At 38.1% G+C, this 24,297-nt stretch overlaps 1 protein-coding gene and 1 non-coding gene across 8 annotated transcripts in view; one reads left to right on the top strand and one right to left on the bottom strand.

Moving 5' to 3' along the window:
* The first annotated feature begins 727 nt into the window (after window positions 1-727).
* CNOT4 (CCR4-NOT transcription complex subunit 4) overlaps window positions 728-24,297 on the top strand; it is a 156,088-nt gene continuing 132,518 nt past the window's right edge. For 2 of the 7 annotated variants that reach the window (XM_055591000.1, XM_055590999.1), the window contains exon 1: window positions 734-1,074. The gene's annotated coding sequence lies outside the window, so the exon portion shown is untranslated. Of the gene's footprint in view, window positions 1,075-1,117; window positions 1,911-24,297 lie in introns of those variants that run through there. The other 5 variants (XM_055591002.1, XM_055591001.1, XM_055590995.1 and 2 more) reach the window with 4 other exon arrangements.
* TRNAR-GCG (transfer RNA arginine (anticodon GCG)) lies at window positions 23,096-23,167 on the bottom strand. Its single transcript has one exon. It is a non-coding gene; the product is annotated as a tRNA-Arg (tRNA).

Below are 24,297 nucleotides of genomic sequence, written 5' to 3'. Positions count from 1 at the left end.
TCTAGGAGGACTGTGGGCGGGACCAGTAAATTGACTGATTTTTGAGATTGAGGATTCCTCAGCGGTCGTAGAAATTGCGAGTGCATTCTTATAGTCCTTGGCCTGTATTGATGTGTGAAGGGTTTGTGAACTCCGCGCGCAGAGCTGTGCAGGCTGGAAACCGAACTAACACTAATATGCAAAGTCCGCATAATGTTCTCAAATTGACCTCATCAGAAACACATTTTTGTAAGTGAGTGGGTCTGCCGTTCTCCTGTACTTCTGTACAGGACAATTTAGGATTACCTCTTCAGGGGAGATTAATGGTGAGGATGGGAAGAAGGGTGATGGCTCCAAAAAGCGCAAACAGGGGAAACGAGATAACTCTCACTTTTCGAAAAACGAACGCTAATTCAGTATCTAATTCCCACCCTAGATCAAATCCCGCGCTCCTCCTACCCCCGCATCTGCCTCTACCCCGCCCTCTCTGATACCTATAGTGGGCGGAGCAGAGAAAAGACGTTCTCGGCTCCCCTCAAATTGGTTATGCCCGCCCCGAGTTTTGGTTTCCCATATTTGAGCAAACACTGAGGAAACGGAACCGCTAACGTAGGCCGCCGACCAAATGACAGCGGAGCAGCACACACGAGGGCCGAGAAGGAAGCAAAACACGAAAAAAAGGCAATAGTGTAGCAGCCACGTGAGGCAGGCGATGCCAGCCGCCCTCCGAGTGAGAACTTCAACTCCCGGCTTGCAGCTGGGCGGTTACCCTCGCAGAACTACAACTCCCAGGGTGCTGCGGGAGCGGCCACCCGCCACTCCTCCCGCCCCTCCCCTGCCCCTCCCGGCCGGATCGGCGTGCGCCTGCGCACGGGAGCCCGGAGGAGTCTTACCCTAATGTAAGATGGTGGCCCGTCTGGCTGTGGAACCCACCGAAAGCTGAGAGTCTCTCTCTCAGTCGTAAAGGTCGGACTCGCTGAAGCAATCAGACCCGGTTCTGAAGAGTTTTTTTCCCCGACACTCGTTCAGTGGTCTCTCGTGAGGACGCGGCAGCGCGTGGAGTCGGCTAAGGGAAAAGCGAGGCAAGGCAGGCGGGTGAGTCTATGCGGGGCTGGGCTTTAGGGGAAACCCAGGGCTGACCGGCTACGAGAGAGCGGAGGCTTCGCTGGGACTGTGCAGGCCGCACCCCCCTTTCTCCCCACCCCCCCGCCTCATCTTCACCCTCCTCCTTCTCGATCTTCCTCCTCCTCGTCTTCCTCCCTCTCCCCCCTACGCCACAGCAGTTACCACCAGGAAAAGGGAGCGGGGCAGAAGGCAGCGCGGCGGCGAGCGCCGGCTGCTTCGAAAATCTCTTCAATTGGGCAGCTGAGGCGGCTGCTCGTCTTCAGCGCTTTCCTCTACATTTTTGTAGGAGCAGCAATCTTAAGTCTCAGGACTCCTTGTTTTCCCAGCCCCCTTGCCCCTCTCTGACGTCCTTTCCCAGTGGACCCCGTCTCCCAGGACCAAAGCCATCACTCCCACTCTGACCGGTGCCGCTGCTGCTGCTCATTAATCCTACTGCTCGTTGCCCACTCGTCCTGCTGCTTGTTTTTTTTTTTTTTTGCTACCACTCTGGACTTAGCCTTTACCCCCCTCTGTTGCTTGCAGTCAGCCCCTTAGCCTGTCTTGCTACCCTGGAGCTTCCGATTTGCTGTCTTTCCTTTAACCACATCTGTCATTTAAAAGCTGCCCCTTAACTATCTCGATTGTGCCGCTGCTCGTTCTAACCCACCTGTTTCACAGCTTTCTTGGGTATTGTCCTTTCCTTCCCTCTTTCCTAACTGATTGTTTCAGCATACTCTTCCAGAAAAAAAAAAAAAAGAAAAGAAAGAAAGGGACGCCCCGTGTTGGCCCCTGAAAAGTCAAGGAAGTTGGGAAGTGAATGAAGTGAGGTAGGATACTATTAAACATTTTGAGTGAAGATCGTTTATAAAGGCTATTCCGGAGAGGAGCGTCTTCGTTTTGCTCCCAGTGATCAATTTGTGGATTATTTGCTCTGTTGGGACGTGGTTTTGTTTTGGTTTGTTTTTCTTTTTTCATTTTGGACCGGTTTCTCCATGCTACCAAACGTTCTTCTGAATTGCATCTCCCCAGGACACTTAGTATGGGCTCTGATGATACCAACAAATATTAGCCTAGGCGTTTAAAAATAAGATAAATCTGACACACAATCAAATTCATCTGTGAGCTTCACGAGCAAATATAAATGGTATTTTGATTATATGCAGGTTATATGTGGGTTACGGATTCCTTTCAAATTGAGAATTGATTATTGACTCAGTTTTATTGATGTTCAGCTTAATTGATGACATTTTATTTATAGTTTGAGTGGAAATTTCCTCTCTGGCTAATACCAGATTGACTTAATATTTTTGGATTTGGTAAGTTCTTTCTTTTAACATTTCTAGAATGGTAGGTATCAGAATACATTATCTTCTTTTGAAAACTATTAGGTACATAAGCAAAAGAAAAATCGATTTTTTTCTAGAAGGAAATCCCTCATTTTTTTCATAGGAAAGAAGGGGGCTGGGAAAAGAAATGACAAAGCTGTACACATAAATGCATTTGGTAACACTCACTGTCATTATTGTTTACATTAAGAAACAGAAAGCTAGAAGCCAAGGGTGGCTTATGATGTCTGTTTTGGTGAAAGCGAAATTAAAATGTCCTGAGTAATGGCATAAAGAGAAGAAGGAGCTTTTGCTATAATCAGACTACTGTTAAGTAAAGAATTACCAGAAAAACAGACAGGATTACATAGATCAAATACATACATTTCAAATTTAAACATGAATAAGACATTGTATTCATAAGATATATATAAAAACGTTAAAAGTCATAGTAGCAATCTCATGCAGCAATATACCTCCTACTTGCAAAAGTAATAATACCTCAAATGTAAATATAAATACATACAGCTGCCCTTTAAATCACTTTTGGAGATTACTGCATTAATTGTGATTTTTACAGATTTTATCTGTAGTACTTGAGGAATCTTATATTTGACATTACATTCACTTGATTGTGATAAATGGTCTGTTTCATCAAATGTAAACCAAGGTTAGGAAAAGCTTCATTTTTCCTTTCAGCCACTTAAGCCACAATTTGGGGAAACTGAATTAATCTCTACTCTTTGGAGATTTAGAAGCAATTCATGTAGCAAACCTTGTGTTGAGTTATAACCTGAGCTTTTTTTTTTTTTATAAGTATTACTTTTAGTTTATATTAGTAGGAAAATATTTAATACAATTGATCTTCAACTCTAAGCAAAAAATACATTTCATTTTTCTTTTTAATACACTGGTGGAGAAGCTTTCTACTATGAACAATCTGAATGGGTTTAGAAATCTTTGGCAGTCATGCTTTGCTGAATTGTAAGCTATGTATTCTAGGAGAGGACAGTCTGGCAGAAGAAGGTAAATGATTTTAATATATCTTTTCTTTTGTAAAGCTATTTTGCTTCAATAAAAAATGTTCTCAAGTAGTTTTCTCCACTCTATACTTTTTTTACCTGCAGTCATCAAATTCTTACTTTCAGCACTGTGAAGTCAAAATGAATTCACTTTGGGATCTTTAACACATCTGAAGAAGATAATCTAAAGTGCTTTGATATTTTGATAGGAAATAGCTGAGATTTCAAAATATTTTTGTATGGTTTATTGCAGCTTCCTAATTTTATGGGGTTTTTTTGGGGAGGGGGGAGATAGTTTGAAATACTTTCTGCTGGGTTCAGTAGTTGAATTCTTCAATCAATAGATTATTTCTAAAGGAGGGTTTTTGAATGTGAATTACTTAAGGTAAACTTATTATAAAATTTGTTTATATGAAGTTCTGTAGACAAACCTTTTATGAGGCATAAGACTATAACCACATGGCAAAGTGCAGAAAAATTGTTTTGTAATGCCCTTCAACTTCAGTCTGAATGGAGCACTAGCGATAACTTGCGGTTTATTACTTTGTAAAAGAAAGAGAGCATTGCTTAAGGATGAGCATCTTGCATTAGGGGAATTTTATTTTTAAGATGATGTTCTATATATATATATATATATTAAGTTAATGAAAAAATACCTTCTCAGTTTAAGCACTATGATTTTAGAAATCTTCCCTTTCTCTCTTTCACTACTCCTGTCTTAAGGTTAAGCCACACTGTTGATTAAAACATTTTTTTTTCTTTTTGGTGCCTGCAAATAGCACTTGATTGAATCCCTTTCAACTCAGTGTTACTATTTTTATAGACTATTCAAGTGAAGTAGAAAGTTTTAATTTGTGAAAACTTAAGCATTTGCTGAAAATTCAGTTAGTTTTTTGTCATTAGATATACTACTGTCTTTTGACTTTTAGTGAAGGAAGTTACATTCATCTCAGCTGATTCTAAAGAAAAACAGTAGGGAAATAGGTTATAGAGATTTTTGGTGCTCTAGAAATAGTATAACTAGAATGTACTACATACTTTTCTCAAAGGATTTCTTAATCTAAGTGGAACTTGTAAATGGTTTTCATCCCACTGGAGTAGCATGTATTGGATAAAATTTGTTAACACATTTTGAGATTAAAAAAGAATCTGTGTTTAACTCAGATATTAGGAAAAATGTGCAAATGGCACATTCTTTGTGGTAATACCCCTGATATTTTAAAAAGTAATGTTTTTTCTCAAAAGTCTAGAGTATACAAATGGTAAAGATGGGCATTATTTACTCAGTGATGTGATGAAAGAAGATAAATGGGACCTTTAATCCTATATTTAGTGGTTTTCTGAAAATGTTTTTGATATTTATGTGATCTTTATTAGAAAAGATTTTGTGGTAAATGTCAACTTTTTCAGGTGTAATAATATTAATTCAATAGGTTTTGTCTCATTTCTTTTTCATAGCATGATTCTTGTATTTTTTAATGAGAAAGTAGTTTATAGAAGAGAAAATTTCAGCACTCTTTTGGCCCCTTAGATTAGCTTTCCTATCTAGCAGTTTTTCTTTTACTGGAAGAGGGAAATTACATGCTACTAAAAAGAAGATCATTACCTTTACTTGCTAGGAAAATGAAACTTTAAAGATAGGGCAAGTACAAGGCAATTTGAATATGTTTATTTTTCTTCTAAGAAGTTTATTTGTGAGTATGGTTTCATTCTTTCTAAACTCTGTTTATATAAGAAAGTTGTCTTGTTTTAAACTTTAATTGTATTGGGTGATGGACAGATGATGTATTGCTATTAGGATAAAGCTTGCTGTTTATTTGTTGTTCAGTTGCTCAGTCGTGTCAGACTTTGCGACCCCATGGACTGCAGCACACCAGGCTTCCCTGTCCTTCACCATCTCCTGGAGTTTGCTTAAACTCATGTCCATTGAGTCAGTGACGCCATCCAGCCATCTCATCCTCTGTCCCGCCCCTCTCCTCCTGCCCTCAATCTTTCCCAGCATCAGGGTATATGAGATATCTGTTCACAGTCACTGGGTTTTTAGTTATGGTATCTAAAACCTACCTTCTTGAATATTTAGAGAAATTGTGGAGAAGGGGAAATCAAAATAATCAGATTAGTGTGTATATATGCCTAAAACTAGTTTGGGAGAAAAAGAAGTCAAGGCAAAGAAGCAGTGTAATTAGAATAAAATGTCAACATTTAAAGATAGTAGGTGTTTGTATTACTGCTTTTAAAAAGAGTTAGTTAATGATGATGTAGAGAAATGGTGGTTGAATTTTGATAAGTAGCTGTAGACTGAACTACCAAAGGGATGGAGCATTCCTTAGTAGCAGCAAACAGATGCATTAAGGCAAATATCTGAAATTTCTTAAACATAATTTTCAGTTCTCAGAATAAAGAGGAAGTGCTTATTTTTCTGATTATTTAATACTCTACTAAGTCAGTCTCTGTTAAGAGCAATAGTGTCTTCAGATTGTAAATTTCTTGAAGTAGCGTTGACTGATTTGGCTTATTGAACGTTGATTGTAGCAGCCTTTTTTTTTTTTTTTTTTTTTGCCTTTTGTATTTTGCTTTTTTTTTTTTAAACAGCTGATTTTCAGCTGTTGTTTGGGTGGGTCCTTTTGTGAATGCTGTAATTGAGTGAGAATTTGAAATATAAACAGTATTGCTTTTGGTAGTAGATTAATTTTTCTTTTGATGGTGATCCTTTCCATTTAGATTGTTTTTCTTTAATTTTTAAATTAATTCTTAGTTGAGAATTAGAATCATACAAGTTTCCTGCCAAGTTAGATCTTTCCAGAATTTTTTTCTTACTTTAAATAGGGACCTGGGTATTTGTCGGGTAACGAAAAGTGGTATTCTGTGCCTTGGTTTTGTCATTTAAAATCAACTATAGACTTATCAGTGTTAAAAATAAAAAAACTTATTGTGGAAAATTTTAAACAGAGGTAGACAGAAATCTCTGACACAGACAGAAATGTCTGTGTCACTTCAAAGATCAACTCGTAGTCAACCTGAGTTCACCTGGTACCTTCACTTAGTTTACTCCTTGTCCCCCTACTCTTTGACCTGGATTATTTTGAAGCAAATCCTCATCTTCACAATTATTTCATATGAGCTAGAAATCTTTTGACTTAAAAACCCTTGGTTGTTTTTTTTTTTAGCAAGATTATTCAGTCAGTCTGTCAAATAGTCTTTAAGTATTTATTACAGATGTGCTTCTTGGAAAACGGTTCAGGCTCTTCTAAGAGTTTATTATCTTGTTGGGTGTACTTCCATAATTATTAACTAGTGCTAACCAAAACATAATAGATCTAATGCTTTGATTCATAGGTCTGAGTCCAGTATGTTAGTGTAGAGATATTTAGAAGTAGGGCTTCTTGAGAAAGTAGGACTTGAATAAAGAATATGTACTGTCTGTATAGGCAGAGCGTCTTCAGAAGGAGAACATTCCATACATTCCATGTGGAGCATGAAAGCAGGAGCAGACACGTTGATGGGGACCAGCATGATGTGAGAGAGAGAGGAGTCTGATCTCAGTGGAATAAGGTGCTAATTTCTGAGAATGGTGTCAGAGAAATTAGTATGCTAGAGTCAGGCTAGATTATGAGGTGTATTCAGTGTCAGGTTGAATCTGATGTACTAAATAGTAAGGAGCCAGTAGGTTGGTTGGGGCAGGAGATGACATAGTAAAAGTACTTTCTAGAAAGATCCCTCCTTCAGTAGTGTGCAGTGTATTGTGGGGTGGACAGTTGAGTTGAGTGAGAAAAATTAATGAGTAGACTACGGAGGTAAGGCACCGTCTTGAGAGATGTTGGTGTGACATCTCATAGATTCCATCTTCTCTTCAGTCCTTTACATCCAGAAATGACAACAAGGTTTTGGAGAGTAGAAAACTGAAGAAATGTAGTCTCTTTGTCTTTGATAGTAAACTGCAATTTGTTATCCAAGCCCAGCTTTTGGAAAGGAAGCGATGCATGATTTCTCAAAATAACAATCTCAAAAAATTTCAGCAGAAAATAACCACCAGTGTTTTCAAATAATTTTAGTTATGTGTGCACTGAGAAATAAGAGTTTAGAAAATAAAATCTTTATTACATGATGATGAGATGGAACATATTTCATCTGTAAAATAGGAATTGATGCCTTATCTGCTTAAATGTGTATGAGTTCAGGATTATTAGGAAATGTATGTTTGAACAGCTTGTAACCAGTATATATTATTGGGTGTCTTTAAAGTTTAATAGTGACCTAATGAAAGCAGAAGGAATGGCATAAAATTCTGATGAATAGAACACTAATATTGTCAACCCCAAGCTCCCGTAAGGATGAATAAGGATAGGTCAGCAGGCCAAAGAAGAATGTAGGGCCATTATTAAGTGAAAGTTTATTCTTTGATTTATTTTGATTATACTTTGTTTTGCAGAGGTATTCTAAACAGATCTGGTTAAACAACAGGCTTATTTGGAATTTTTTTTTTTTTTAAGTTTTGAGACCCTGGAAGTTATTCTTTTCTTTGTTTTGGTTTGTTTACTCTTCATTAAACCAACTTTCTTCATCTATTGTGTATTTCTGGATAGCATGCTTGCTTTGTTTTGTGAAGGAAAATTTCATTTTGTATCTTAAAGCAACGGGGAAAAAGTAGATTTCTTGTTCTGGCTTTGTAAATAGTAGATGAGTAATACTGTATTTTCATTTCTTCTCTTTCTGATTCCCTCAATATGACACTTAGTCCCTTTTTACAACATTTAGCATGTAGATCTCAAGAATTATCACAATTGAGTCTGAAAATATGTCAAGCTTGGGGTGCTTACAGCTTCAAAATGACTTATCAATCATTTTCTTTCCTATTATTAATATAAAAGATCTACCATAATGCCATGAATATTTTGAGAAATTATAATAAGAATAAAGATAATAAAGTAATATAGTGCTTTGTTGGGAAATATGTGTTTTTCATTGATGTTCCTTCCATCCTGTACCTCCTTAATCCTGGTAATGTGACAGAGCTATTTCTGACATTTTCCCCCTTTATTTAGCGGGTTATGTGTGCTGTCTAATATGGTCACTAGAATAGAAAGCTGTTGCTTTCTCCTTTGGTATATTTTAACAGAGCCTTTCATATTTTAATTTTGGATTTAAGATTGAATTGAGATCGCCTTTGTGCAGAAGAATCTTGAGGATTATGCTTCTTTCTCATTCCCAGTGTACGTGTAAAGGAAGTAAATTATCAAATATGCAGTATAGGAGAGCCTTAGTATTTGAGAATATTTTCAGTGGTAGCTGCCAATCTATTCTTTTCCTCCAGGAACTTTTAATTTAATGCCTTGAGTATGGAGCCACGATGAAGGGGTGGTAGTGAAGTGAAAGTCACTCAGTTGTGTCCAACTCTTTGTGACCCATGGACTATACAGTCCATGGAATTCTCCAGGCCAGAATACTGGAGTGGGTAGTTGTTCCCTTCTCCAGGGGATCTTTCAAACCCAGGTCTCCCATGCTGCAGGTAGATGCTTTACCAGCTGAGCCACCAGGGAAAGGAATACTCGAGTCGGTAGTCTGTCCCTTCTCCAGGTGATCTTCCCGACCCAGAAATCCAGCGGGGGTCTCCTGCCTTGCAGGTGGATTCTTTACCAGCTGAGTTACCAGGGAAGCCCCGAGGAGTTGATAGGGAGGGGAGCAAATGGTTCCATTCTCCAAAAGGCTCTCCCAGATTTTAACAACTTGAATTAATGTCAAATTATTAGTATTTTGCATAGCTTTATTCATATGAATCTTGGAAAAGGGCCCTTTTTGTGTGTGTGGCTTTGGGAGTGTCTTGAGTTGCTACGAGGGCAGGTGCATTGCAAACCTAGGAAAAGGGAAGATAGGCAGAAAATACAGTGAAAGTCTTCAAATTCTAATAACGGCCACAGTGCATTTTTGCCTCAGGCATTGATGGTACTGGCTCCTTTGCTGCCTTTGGCTACGTACTTTAGGTTTTCTAAGTTAGGCTACTAGTTGGGAAGGCTACAAACTTTAGCCTTTTCTAAGTCAGATTAGCTTCCTTCTCCAGGCTTTGGCATTTTAATCTCTCTAGCTCAGAACCTGACAATTGTGTCTTTAATCTGCCAGGAAGAAGGGGGAAATGGGAAAGAGGAGAAAGTGATATGTATGATACTCCTCATCTGTTCGTAAGTTGGCATAAGATTATTCTAAGATTATTTTATACAAGAACCTCTTCCTTTCATTTTTAATTGTATGTAATTAGTTATAAAATAGCTTCATAAATTTCCTAAATGAATCCTTAGAAATCTTGTAAAATGTGCTTTAGCCATAGAGTTGGTGTTAGGTTGCAGGGTATGGATATAAGTTAGGTGCTTAGTGGTACTTCTTTAGGAATGTCTTGCTTCTATTAAAATCTTTTTTGTTATACTAGACCTAGTATAGATGTGAGTTTTGCTTCTAGAAAGTAAAGCTAGTGGTCTTTGTTTGTTTAAGGTAGTTACTTTCCCTGCACTGTATTCTAATCTGTTTGATCCTAATGAAAACAAGTATGACAATAAAATACTTTAATAGCCTTGCTAATAAAAGACCATTTGTTAGTCGTATGTCCCTATCAGTTCAGTTCAGTTCAGTTGTTCAGTCCTGTCCGACTCTTCGCGACCCCATGAATCGCAGTACGCCAGGCTTCCCTGTCCATCGTCAACTCCCGGAGTTTACTCAGACTCATGTCCATCGAGTTGGTGATGCCATCCAGCCATCTCATTATCTGTCATCCCCTTCTCCTCCTGCCCCAATCCCTCCCAGCATCACGGTCTTTTCCAATGAGTCAGCCCTTTCCATGAGGTGGCCAAAGTAGTGGAGTTTCAGCTTTAGCATCAGTCCTTCCAATGAACACACAGGACTGATCTCCTTTAGGATGAACTGGTTGGACCTCCTTGCAGTCCAAGGGACTCTCAAGAGTCTTCTCCAACACCACAGTTCAAAAGCATCAATTCTTAGGCGCTCAGCTATCTTCACAGCCCAACTCTCACATCCATACATGACCACTGGAAAAACCATAGCCTTGACTAGATGGACCTTTGCTGGCAAAGTAATATCTCTGCTTTTGAATATGCTATCTAGGTTGGTCATAACTTTCCTTCCAAGGAGTAAGCATCTTTTAGTTTCATGGCTGCAGTCACCATCTGCAGTGATTTTGGAGCTCAAAAAAATAAAGTCAGCCACTGTTTCCACTGTTTCCCCATCTATTTCCCGTGAAGTGATGGAAGCAGATGCCATGATCTTTGTTTTCTGAATGTTGAGCTTTAAGCCAACTTTTTCACTCTCCTCTTTCATTTTCTTCAAGAGGCTTTTACTTCCTCTTCACTTTCTGCCATAAGGTTGGTGTCATCTGCATATCTGAGGTTATTGATATTTCTCCTGTCAATCTTGATTCCAGCTTGTGTTTCTTCCAGCCCAGTGTTTCTCATGATGTACTCTGCATATAAGTTAAATAAGCAGGGTGACAATATATAGCCTTGACGTATTCCTTTTCCTACTTGGAACCAGTCTGTTGTTCCATGTCCAGTTCTGACTGTTGCTTCCTGACCTGCATATAGGTTTCTCAAGAGTCAGATCATGTGGTCACTGGTATTCCCATCTCTTTCAGAACTGTTCACAGTTTATTGTGATCTACACAATCAAAGGCTTTGGCATAGTCAATAAAGCAGAAACAGATTTTTTTCCTGGAACTCTCTTGCTTTTTTGATGATCCAGTTGATGTTGGCAATTTGATCTCTGGTTCCTCTGCCTTTTCTAAATCCAGCTTGAACATCTGGAAGTTCATGGTTCACGTATTGCTGAAGCCTGGCTTGGAGAATTTTGAGCATTACTTTACTAGCGTGTGAGATGAGTGCAGTTGTGCGGTAGTTTGAGCATTCTTTGGCATTGCCTTTCTTCGGGATTGGAATGCAAACTGACCTTTTCCAGTCCTGTGGCCACTGCTGAGTTTTCCAAATTTGCTGGCATATTGAGTGCAGCACTTTCACAGCATCATCTTTCAGGATTTGGAATAGCTCAACTGGAATTCCATCACCTCCACTAGCTTTGTTCATAGTGATGCTTTCTAAGGCCCACTTGACTTCACATTCCAGGAAGTCTGGCTCTAGATGAGTGATTACACCATCATGATTATCTAGGTCGTGAAGCTCTTTTTTGTACAGTTCTGTGCATTCTTGCCACTTCTTAATATCTTCTGCTTCTGTTAGGTCCATACCATTTCTGTCCTTTATCAAGCCCATCTTTGCATGAAATGTTCCCTTCGTATCTCTAATTTTCTTGAAGAGATCTCTGGTCTTTCCTGTTCTGTTGTTTTCCTCTATTTCTTTGCATTGATCACTGAGGAAGGTTTTTTTATTTCTCCTTGCTGTTCTTTGGAACTCTGCATTCAGTTGCTTATATGTTTTCTTTTCTCTTCTTTTCACAGCTATTTTTAAGGCCTCCTCAGACAGCCATTTTGCTTTTTTGCATTTCTTTTCCATGGGGATGGTCTTGATCCCTGTCTCCTATACAATGTCACGAACCTCCGTCCATAGTTCATCAGGTACTCTATCAGATCTAGTCCCTTAAATCTATTTCTCCCTTCCACTGTATAATCATAAGGGATTTGATTTAGGTCATACCTGAATGGTACCCTATATGTATATATAAATATATAAAAATATATTTTGTCATGCCTAGCAAATATTTTCAGCAGCTTTGGAGAACTTTGAATAACATGATGTGTTTGTGTTTACAGATTGTGCTTTTTATAATGTACTACTAAATTCTACAATCTTTAAAACTTGGCATTATATTAAAAGCAATATTGCTCTTAGAGTAAAGGAGTTAAATGATTTTTTTTTTTAATACAGTTGAACATAGTTTTCATTGGCCTCTAGATTTCATTGCCAGCCCTTTGAATTCCTATTTTTATTTATTGCTTCTGCTGCGAGTATTATGCAGTTTAGTATGGAACCAGGTTGCCTGAACCTGAATCTTAACTTTACCACATACTTCTTGTCAGACGCAGGGCAAGTGACTTTATCCTATCAGGGCCTTAGTTTCCTCATTTGTAGGATGCAGCCATTAAGATTGTTGTGTGGAATAAATGATTTAATGTCTATAAAACGCGTGGAATAGTGTTTGGCATATAGTCTTGTCTTGTATGTGTGCTGAGTTGTGTCTGACTTTTTTCAGCCCCATGGACTGTAGCCCGCTAGGCTCCTCTGTCCGTGAGATTTCCCAGGCAAGAATACTGGAGTGGGTTGCCATTTCCCAACCCAGGGATTAAACCTGTGTCTCTTGTGTCTCCTGCATTGGCAGCAGGATTCTTGACCACTAGCGCCACCTGGGAAACCCTTGACATGTAGTTAGCCCTGTAGAAGTGTTTGCTGTTTTTACACATTTGAAAGGATTTTTTTTAAAAAATCTGTTTCTGTAGACTTTTTTATTCAGTATACTTTTTTGTGTCTAGGTAGTGGACATATGTTTTCAGTAGTTATTTGACCAACTAGAAATACAACTAAAGTGTTTTAGGGGGTAATCCAAGTACTGACCTACCTAGGATTCTTTTGAATCAAGGAATAATAGAAAGTGAATCTGGATAGGTATAATAGAAAATAATTATGAGTGTTTTAAATGAAGACAGAGAAATTTAGATGTGATTGGTAAGAGGGGAATCATTGCAGTCACTTCAAATTCGTTTTTTTAAGTTGGGGAGAGATGTGTTTAAAATAGTGTTTCAGTTCAGTTCAGTCGCTCAGTCGTGTCCAACTCTTCGTGACCCCATGGACTGCAGCATGCCAGGCCTCCCTGTCCATCACCAACTCGTGGAGCTTGCTCAAACTCAAGTCAGTGATGCCATCCTACCATCTCATCCTATGTCTTTCCCTTCTCCTCCTGCTTCAATCTTTCCCAGCGTCAGGGTCTTTTCCAATGAGTCGGCTCTTCACATCAGGTGACCAGAGTATTGGAGCTTCCGCTTCAGTAAATATTCAGCCCTTCCAGTGAATATTCAGGATTGATTTTGTTTAGGATTGACTGGTTTGATCTCCTTGGTTTCCAAGGGACTCTCAAGAGTCTTCTACAACACCATAGTTCAGAAGCATCAATTCTTTGGCGTTCAGCTTTCTTTATGGTCCAACTCTCACATCCATACATTACTACTAGAAAAACCATAGTATTTAGGGGAACATGGTTTTGAGTATCTGTGGTAGCATAGATACTTGATTTTATGTGGAAAAGATATTATTTGTTTATTCTGTTCATTGATGTATCCAGAGTGACTCAAACAGTGCCTGGTAGATAATAAGATGCTTGATAAATATTTATTGGATGAATGAACCTTGAGGGGGACTGAGATAACAGACAAATATAAAGGAAAGTAAGCTTTTGGGATCCCTACCTTTAAAGGGGTAGAAGTAAAAAAAAAAAAAGGTATTATTAACGGAACAACTGGAGAAGTAAAAAGAAGGTGGAAAAGTATGTCTCAGAAAACAAATGAAGAATTTCCTAGGGCAGAAGACACAGGGATAGGAAGATCCAGTATGATATCACTTTGACTTCAGGAGGAAAGAAGGAATTGACACAATTCAGTGTAACATTCCAGGAGAATGAGACCAGAGAAAGCTCTTTGGCTTGTGGTGGGATGGTCACTAATCATATTAGAGCAGTTTCATTAGTCTGGGAATGTGAATCAGATTGGGGGGAGCTAAGGGAAATGGTAAGTAGAGACTGTAGGTAAAGACTGTTCAGTAGTAGGGAATGACTGTAAAAATGTCAGTAAAACATTATAATAGCAGCTTTCATAATTATTGAATATGTAATATGAGAGATTCTGTTTATTAGAAATGAGAAAACGAGGCAGTCTTTGTGCTGAATGTTCTTAAATTTCACAGTATAGAAGACTTATTAAACATGCTGCTTCAGGGCTCTGCCACTTGCTAAATAACTCTGTAGTCTTGAGGAAAGTTGCTTAATCTTCTTGTGCATTGGTTTTCTTCCTTGTAAATGATGGAGATCTAGTTAATAGATCTGGTATGTTTATAGATCTATGTTATTTCTTAGATCTGTTAATCTTTTTAAAATGCTTAGAAAATGCTTGGTATGTAGTAAATATTTGATAAATATTACCTGTTATTACCATCCACTGCTGAAGTGAGGGTAAAGAGTAGGATTGGACAATAGAAGAGAAGAAATAGGAAAAAAAATTAATAAAATCGTTGCCAAGTAGTGGTAAGAACTGAATAGAAAAGCCTTAGTTAGAACCTTTGCTCTGACTGTCCCTCTGCCTGGAGAGCAGTTTTCCAGTTACTGTATAGCTGTCTCCACTCCCTCAGACCCTTGTTCACGTAGTGTACTTTTCATTAGGCCTGCCCTGTTTATTTACAGTTAGCATTCAAGCCTCTCTCCCCTAATATTTGCATTGTTTTACTTAAAAAAAATAAGTTGTCACTTCAGTTGTGTCCGACTCTTTGTGAACCTGTGAATTGTAGCCCGCCAGGCTCCTCTGTCCATGGGATTCTCTTAAGCAAGGACACTGGAATGGGCTGCCATGCCCTCCTCCAGGGGATTGTCCCAACCCAGGGATTGAACCTGTTGCTCTTGATATCTCCTGTGTTGGTAGGCAGGTTCTTACCACTAGCGCCACCTGGGAAGCCCTTAAAATACAGTACTTCAAACATATTGTATAATCCACTTACTTATTGTATATACTGGTTGTTGTCGATCTCCATCTGCTAGGATGGGGATGTTTGTTCCCTGATAGACCCAGGTTCTGGGAATAATATTTGGTACATAGCAGGTGCTCAGTATATGCTTGTTGAATGAGTAAAGTATTTCACCATTGAGGCGAGGTGGGTGGGGAAAGCAATTTAAGTGGTGCTGGGGATACAATTTTGGAGGAAAAGCCAATTTTCTGAGATTGATGCATACTATATAGAAGTTGATCTTCTCAGATCTACTTCCTCTTCTCAAGTGGGTTTTCTGAGTCCATTTTGGTACTGGTTTTCCTGGAAATCACTTGGGAAACCCATCAAGCTGAGGAAAGAAAAATGTTAAGACACCTCTCTTTTCCTATAATAATTATATTTTACTTTTGATTAGCTGATAAAAGCTTAAATTTTTGTGTTTATTAGAATTTAGGAACTGTTCTCTAGACTCTTTATATTATTAATTTTTAAAAACTCTACAGCCTCCCGGGTACATTGCAGTTTCCTCCTATGCCATCATTAGGGGAGAAGGAAAAGCCCTTTGCACTGAGACAAAGGGCAGTGCTTCCTCAGACTCTCACGTTCTATTGACAGGGAGCTTCTGACACCTCATTTCCCCTTCTGGCAGTCACAGGCTTGACACCACTGCTCGCCCGAAGTCCAAATCTCATTATATATTTTATCCCTTTTCATGTCAGTTACTGCCATTCTCCCAAGTGACAGTTCATGTCTCACACTTGAATCCTGACAAAGTTCTGTTTCTTACCTTTTCAGTCCTTTCCATCATCAGCAAAATTTCTTGTATCCTTGTTTGTTTTTTTTTCCCCCCTAAACACTTCTCCACTTCCTACTGTTGTGAAGACACTGTCATCCTTGTATGCGTTGGCTATAATATTTTTCATTTCATTTTTATATGCTATCATCAAGGGTCAGTGGTGAGTTTCATGTACTGAGATTTAAGATTACATTTCCCATGATGACCTCTTCCATTGACTAGGAGTCAAAAAGGGAACCTGGTTTATATTGTCCAAAAACCCTTAGGTTTGCTGGCATTTCTTGCATTCTGAGCTACTCATCTTTTCTTGACTTTTAGCTCATAGTATACTGTCATTCTTGCTAATAACACTATCCGTTTAAAAATTCTTGATAGTTGCAGTGTATACCATTTGTGTTGTTTCTATTACTTTGACCTCTTAAGTTCTAAAATTCTTCTTTAATGATTTTGCTCTCCACCCTATCTCAGCCACTACTTCATGGTCGTGTCTTTTTTTTTTTTTCCCAGCTGTGCTGCATGGCATGTGGGATCCCAGTTCCCTAGGTCAGGATTGAACCTCTGCCCCGTTTAATGGTAGTGAGGAATCCTAACCACTGGACAGCCAGGGAAGTCCCCATCAGTTCAGTTCAGTTCAGTAGCTCAGTCATGTCCGACTCTTTGCAACCCCATGAATCGCAGCACGCCAGGCCTCCCTGTCCATCACCAACTCCTGGAGTTCACTCAAACTCAGGTCCGTCGAGTTGGTGATGCCTTCCAGCCATCTATCTTATCCTCTGCTGTCCCCTTTTCCTCCTGCCCCCAATCCCTCCCAGCATCAGAGTCTTTTCCAATGAGTCAGCTCTTCGCATGAGGTGGCCAAAGTACTGGAGTTTCAGCTTTAGCATCATTCCTTCCAAAGAACACCCAGGGCTGATCTCCTTTAGAATGGACTGGTTGGATCTCCTTGCAGTCCAAGGGACTCTCAAGAGTCTTCTTCAACACCACAGTTCAAAAGCATCAATTCTTCGGCGCTCAGCCTTCTTCACAGTCCAAATCTCACATCCATACATGACCACTGGAAAAACCATAGCCTTGACTAGATGGACCTTTGTTGGCAAAGTGATGTCTCTGCTTTTGAATATGCTATCTAGGTTGGTCATAACTTTCCTTCCAAGGAGTAAGCGTCTTTTAGTTTCATGGCTGCAGTCACCATCTGCAGTGATTTTGGAGCTCAAAAAAATAAAGTCAGCCACTGTTTCCACTGTTTCCCCATCTATTTTCCATGAAGTGATGGGAGCAGATGCCATGATCTTAGTTTTCTGAATGTTGAGCTTTAAGCCAACTTTTTCACTCTCCTCTTTCACTTTCATCAAGAGGCTTTTTAGTTCCTCTTCACTTTCTGCCATAAGGGTGGTGTCATCTGCATATCTGAGGTTACTGATATTTCTCCCGGCAATCTTGATTCCTGCTTGTGCTTCTTCCAGCACAGCGTTTCTCATGATGTACTCTGCATATAAGTTAAATAAGCAGGGTGACAATATACGGCCTTGACGTACTCCTTTTCCTGTTTGGAACCAGTCTGTTGTTTCATGTCCAGTTCTAACTGTTGCTTCCTGACCTGCATATAGGTTTCTCAAGAGACAGGTCAGGTGGTCTGGTATTTCCATTTCTTTCAGAATTTTCCACAGTTTATTGTGATCCACATAGTCAAAGGCTTTCACATGGTCATATCTTATACCTTGTTATTACCAATAATGTGAGCCCTGCCTCCCATGATTTTCAAGTCATGCAACCCCTCTCTGACCACCATGTCTTTTCACTCCTTCCAGGCACTCCCCAACTCATCAGTCTTATTGTCATTAGGACCTCCAGTCCACAGATTTCTCTTTTCTTTTGCACTGTTCCACCACCTCCCCACCCCCCACCTTGATTTTGTTTCTTCCCTTCTTACCTAGTGTACATTCATTACCTAGGTGTCAATCATTATATTCATGAGCTAGTGAGAGATTATTCTAGTCTATCTTATCTTAATTAAACCTTTAAGGCATATTTAATGTAGACTTTGATTATACTGATGTTTGTGGGTGGGGAAGTTGTCACGGATGGCTCATGGCCTGCTTTTCACCTCACTCACCCTCCTCTCCTCCATCCTACACACAAAAGACCTGACAACCTATATACCAGAGGAAATTGGGAAGAGAGGTTATGAGTTGGTTACTATTTCAGAAAGTTACTTTGAATGGAAGACTGGACCACCCTTTTAAATTAGAGATCCATTGGGACTTCCCTGGTGGCCCTGTGGTTACAATTCCATGCTCCCAATGTGGAAGACACAGGTTTGATCCCTTGTCAGGGAACTAAATCCCACGTGCCACACAGTGTGGCAAATAAAACAGCAATCTGTTGTTATTTCACTACTGCCTCTAACCTCCTTTAGCAACACTTGCTTCCTCCCCAGCTCCTGCCAAGCTCAGTGTCCTCCCTCTACGCCTGCCCTTTCTCTGTTTTTCCCTACTTCCACATGGATGTATTGTATTTCTTAAGAAATTTGGCTCTGTTTGAATTAGTATTTTATACTCTAAACTCTACTTTCAGATATCTTGATAGTCCATTCTGCCATCTGTGATGTGAGTTGGTTTTACTTTTGTTGATAAAGTTTCCAACAGAATGATACTGAACATGACAGCAAAAGGGTAATTTATAGAAATAGGGAAATCATGTGTAAAATTGTGGGGAAAATGAAAGATATGTTTTTTGGGTATTCTGAATGTACTTGTCATAATGCTTATGATTTCTAGAAGAGTTACACTGTATTTATTGCAACATGTAGAGACGCTTGGAGATTGGTTGAAAAAAGAACTTCATAGTTCATTCCTTTTATCTTTTCACTTCTATTCTCTGAAGCAGATGTTCTTTAATCAGTTTTCTTTTGATTCCCTTGCAGAATGTTCTTTTATACTGGAATCAGCAGTCATATTACAAGTTGGGATATTGTGTGTATGTTACTACTGATATCAGATCTTTTCATATTTTAGTGCTTAGGACCATAGATTTGTACCAAGAGATTGGTCTGAAGATATGTGTGTGTGTATATATATATATATATATATATGCCTGTTTTCTCAAGCTGTTTCAGAGTTGTGGTGTTTATTGTGTTACCCATGAGCTATGTGTTGGCTTTTGAGCATTTGAAATGTGGCTAGTCTGAATTAAGTTGTGCGCTAAGTGTAAGTTAATGATTACATGTTGAATTGATAATATTTTGGATATATTGGGTTAGATAAATTACCTATTCTTTTTCTCAGTGTGCCTAGTAGAAAATTTACAATTACATATGTGGTTTGCATTTTATTTCTCTTTGACATTGCTGTCTTATCTTACTTTTTCCTTTGTTCTAACAGTTTCAATTATTTTAATCCATTATATAGTCTCCAAAAATAATTTTGGTGTTATGTAATATAAAAGGATTTTTTCCCGAAATTTAATATTTTTATGTTGTTATGCTTATTAGTATTCACTTTCTGAAACCCTGAGTTGTCTTTTTCTTTTCCTTTTTTTTTAACCTTTTGACTTTCATCTTTTCTTCTCATGGTACTATATAGGCATCTTATGCTTTCTGTATATTGTCTGGGAGAATTTTGGAGGAGTTTAAAAAGTATAAGAGTTTATCTTTTATTTACTACTTAATATTTAGGACTACTAATAGTATATTTTATAAATCATTCTGTTACTAATGTAAAATTTTAAAATTTAAAGTAAAGGCAATTTGTATCTGGTAGAAAAGAAAAGGGATTGAAAATTTCACATTGAAAGTCTGCTTGAACATAAAACCCAGCAAACAAATAAATACACAAGCAAAAATGCACTGACTTAGTTTGCTGTTACAGGTTTTATAAACTTTCATAAACTTGGACCTTAGCACCATTGCTACTGTTTCTCCCTCCATGTTGCAGTCCTTTGAGGGTTTAAGTTTTTTATTTTATTTCTCTTACCTTTTCTGATCTTTGGGAAAAAAAGGATTCATATTGAGTTCAGGGAATACCTTTATATGGTTAAGCCTTAAACTGTTTAAAACAGTTTGTAGCTGTTTTAAACAGTGGTGTTTTAAAAAGTGGTGTAGCTCAGATCTGGGTAATTTTCAAGTGAATAAATGATTTGGGTAACTGTGGATTATATTTTAAAGTGAGATGTTGACTTCTGAGCTCCAAAATGTATTTCAAATTAATCTATCATATGTTGTTACCATCAAGCTATTAACAAAAATGGCTTTATTAGGCATTTGAAAATTATTTACTGGAGAACTATTTTATTATCCTTACCTACTTAGAGAATAGTAGGTACCTACATATTGAAAATTTATGTAAAAGCATATTCACAAGAAAGTATATAAGAAAAAAATTTGGCCAACAAGTTTGAATTTTTTTTTTTTAATGATTGGAATTGATAAAATACAGGTTTAAAAATGAAAATTGGGAGAAAGGGTATATTGGGAGAAAATAGTAGAGAAATAGAGATAATAGGAATTGTGGGAAGGAAGTAGAAAAGTGAGCTCATAAAAGTTCACATTCTTAGCTGCTCAATGGATGGATAATTTTGATACTCTTTGATAGACTGAAACAAAGACTTTGTTACTTGTCAACTTTCTGAATCTTAGAATACCCTGTTTAACTTTTTGGTTCTTCCTAAGTTTTGAAGATAGGCCTGATTTCTGTTGGCTGTGCAGACTTAGATTTGGGTTGATCTGTAAGAATAATTTCTGAATCCATCTATGTTGTGTATATCATATGTTCTTTTTTAATTTGCTGAGTAATATTTAATGGTGTGGATATATCACAGTTTGTTTATTTGGCTTGTTTGTAGTTTTTTTGCTTGTCCTAGTTGAGTTGTTTTGAGAATTTGTGGACACTTTTTGCTTGTGAAAACTGTGAAAACACAGTTTTCATTTTTGGGGGATAAATTCCCAAGAGCACGCTTACTTGATCATCAGATAAGTGCATATTTAGTTTTAGAAGAAGCTGTAAGACTATTTTCTAGAGTTGCTCTATGATGTTGCATTTCTGCAGGCATTGTATGAGTGATTCAGTTTCTCTGCATTTTAATCAGAGTGGGTGTGTATTATCCCTATTTTTTATTATAGTCATTCAAATAGATGTGTAATATTTCATTGTAGTTTTAATTTGCATTTCCTTATGGTTAAAGTTGTAGAATCCCTTTTCATGTCCTTATTGGTCATTTGTATATCCTCTTTGGTGAAATGTCTGATGTCTTTTGCCCATTTTCCAACTTGATATTTTTGCTCTTGAGTTGTGAGGGTTCTTTATATATTCTAGATATGAGTACTTTGTCAAGTACGTGGTTTGCAGATTTTTTTTCCCAGTATGTAGCTTGTCTTTTCATCTTCATAGGGTCATTCATAGAAAAAACTTATAATTTGATGAGGGTCAATATGTTAATTCTGTTTTATGTATTGTGCTTTTTGTTACAAGTCTAAGAACTTAGTCCTAGTCCTAGTCCTGAGTCTTGAAGATTTCTTTCTAAATTTTTTCCCAGAAATTTTATTGTCTTTCATTTTGCATTTAGTGTATGATCCATTTTGAGCTACTTTTTGTATAAGATAGGAGGTTTCAGTTGATTTTTTTTTTCTTCTTAGTCCATTTGTTCCAGAACCTTCTTTTGAAAAGTCTATCTTTCCCCTGTTGAATTGCTTTGCATATTGTTGTCAACAATTACTTGGACATATTTGTGTGGACCTATTTCTGGGTTTTCTGTTCCATTCTATCCATCCATGTGTCTATCTCCATCAGTACTACACTGTTTTGAGTAATGTAGCTATGTAGTAAGCCTCAATATCAGGCTTACTACACAATTTGATTCTTTAGGTCTTAAGGTTTTAGGTCTTGTAGGATCTTCTTTCCATACAGATTTTAGAATAAGCTTTTTTATACCTGTAAAAAAATCTTTCTGTGACTTGCTAAGAATTACATCTATATCAATTAAATATATTATTTATGGAGTATTGTTCTTCACTGTGTTGTGTCTTCCAGTCATTGAACATAGTTCTTTAGGTCTTTTAAACATTTTTTTCATCAGCATTTTGTAATTTTCAATATATAGACCTTGCCCATTTTGTTAGATTTATACCTAAGTATTTCATTTTGTTTGGAGTGATTTTCAAATGACATTGTGTTTGTAACTTAGGTTTTCATATGTTTATTATTAGTATATAGAACTATGGTTGATTTTTATGTGTTAATCTTTTATCATTTGACCTTGCAGAACTAATTTATTAGTTCATTTTTTTTATAGATTACTCAGTATTTTCAAAATGAAAAGTCACGTTATCTGCAAACAAGGACAGATTTTTTTCTTCTGTTCCAATCTGTTTGCCTTTATTTCCTTCTCTTAACCTTGTTTGCTGAACTTCCAATCTTGAAAAAGATTGGTGAGATTGGCCATCTTTGCCTTGTACTTGAGCTTATGTGGGAAACATAGTTTTTGCCATTAAGTTGTGATGTTATACATGGGTTTTTTTTTTAATCGACTTTATTTATTTTTTTTGACCAAATTTAGGAAGTTCTCCTCTATTCCTAGTTTACTGAGAATTTTTATTTTGAATTTTGATAAATGCTTTTCTTTCCATTGATATGATATGTAATTTTTCTTCTTTAGCCCTTTTATTTGGTGGATTACAGTGATTGATTTTCCACTGTTGAACCAGCCTTGCTTTCCTAGAATAAGTCCAATAATCTTTTTAGATGTTTCTGGATTTTATTTGCTTATATTTTGTTTAGGAATTTTGCATCTTAAGTTCATGAGAAATAGTGGTCTGAAGTTTTTGTTTATGTTTTTTGGTACTGTGTCTGTCTGGTTTTGATGCCACAGTGATACTCACCTCATAAAATGAGTTAGGAAGAGTTCCTCCTCTTTTCTGGAAGGTAATATAAAAATAAAACTAATTCTTTAAATTTTTGGTAAAATTCTCCAGTGAAGCCATCTGGGCCTGGGAATGTCTTTTTCCTGAGTTCTGAACTATGGAGTCAATTTTTTTTTTTTTTTTTTTAATGTTTATAGTGAACTCGCTCAGTCGTATCCGACTCTTTGGGACCACATGGACTGTGGCCTATCAGGCTCTTCCGTCCATGGGATTTTCCAGGCAAGAGTGCTGGAGTGGATTGCCATTTCCTTCTCCAGGGGATCTTCCCTACCCAGGAATCGAACCTGGGTCTCCTGCATCGCAGGCAGACGCTCTACCATCTGAGCCACCAGGGAGGCCTGATAATGCTTATCAGTTCAGTTCAGTTCAGTCGCTCAGTCGTGTCCGACTCTTGGCGACCCCATGAATAGCAGCACGCCAGGCCTCCCTGTCCATCACCAACTCCCAGGCTTCACCCAGACTCACATCCATCGGGTCAGTGATGCCATCGAGCCATCTCATCCTCTGTTGTCCCCTTCTCGTCCTGCCCCCAATCCCTCCCAGCATCAGAGTCTTTTCCAATGAGTCAACTCTTCGCATGAGGTGGCCAAAGTACTGGAGTTTCAGCTTTAGCATCATTCCTCCAGAGAACACCCAGGGCTGATCTCCTTCAGAATGGACTGGTTGGATCTCCTTGCAGTCCAAGGGACTCTCAAGAGTCTTCTCCAACACCACAGTTCAAAAGCATCAATTATTTGGCGCTCAGCCTTCTTCACAGTCCAACTCTCACATCCATACATGACCACAGGAAAAACCATAGCCTTGACTACACGGACCTTTGTTGGCAAAGTGATGTCTCTGCTTTTGAATATGCTATCTAAGTTGGACATAACATTCCTTCCAAGGAGTAAGCGTCTTAATTTCATGGCTGCAGTCACCATCTGCAGTGATTTTGGAGCCCCCAAAAATAAAGTCTGACACTGTTTCCACTGTTCCCCCACCTATTTCCCATGAAGTGATGGGACCAGATGCCATGATCTTAGTTTTCTGAATGTTGAGCTTTAAGCCAACTTTTTCACTCTTCACTTTCACTTTCAACAAGAGGCTTTTTAGTTCCTCTTCACTTTCTGCCATAAGGGTGGTGTCATCTGCATATCTGAGGTTATTGATATTTCTCTCGGCAATCTTGATTCCAGCTTGTGTTTCTTCCAGTGCAGCGTTTCTCATGATGTACTCTGCATATAAGTTAAATAAGCAGGGTGACAATATACAGCCTTGACATACTGCTTTTCCTATTTGGAACCAGTCTGTTGTTCCATGTCCAGTTCTAACTGTTGCTTCCTGACCTGCATACAGATTTCTCAAGAGGTAGGTCAGGTGGTCTGGTATTCCTATATCTTTCAGAATTTTCCACAGTTTATTGTGATCCACACAGTCAAAGGCTTTGGCATAGTCAATAAAGAAGAAATAGATGTTTTTCTGGAAC

This window comes from Bubalus kerabau, chromosome 8, assembly GCF_029407905.1.
Source record: "Bubalus kerabau isolate K-KA32 ecotype Philippines breed swamp buffalo chromosome 8, PCC_UOA_SB_1v2, whole genome shotgun sequence".
NCBI classification, from domain to species: domain Eukaryota; kingdom Metazoa; phylum Chordata; class Mammalia; order Artiodactyla; family Bovidae; genus Bubalus; species Bubalus kerabau.
Note: the sequence above shows the minus strand (reverse complement) of the source record. Positions and strands in the feature narration are given on the sequence as shown.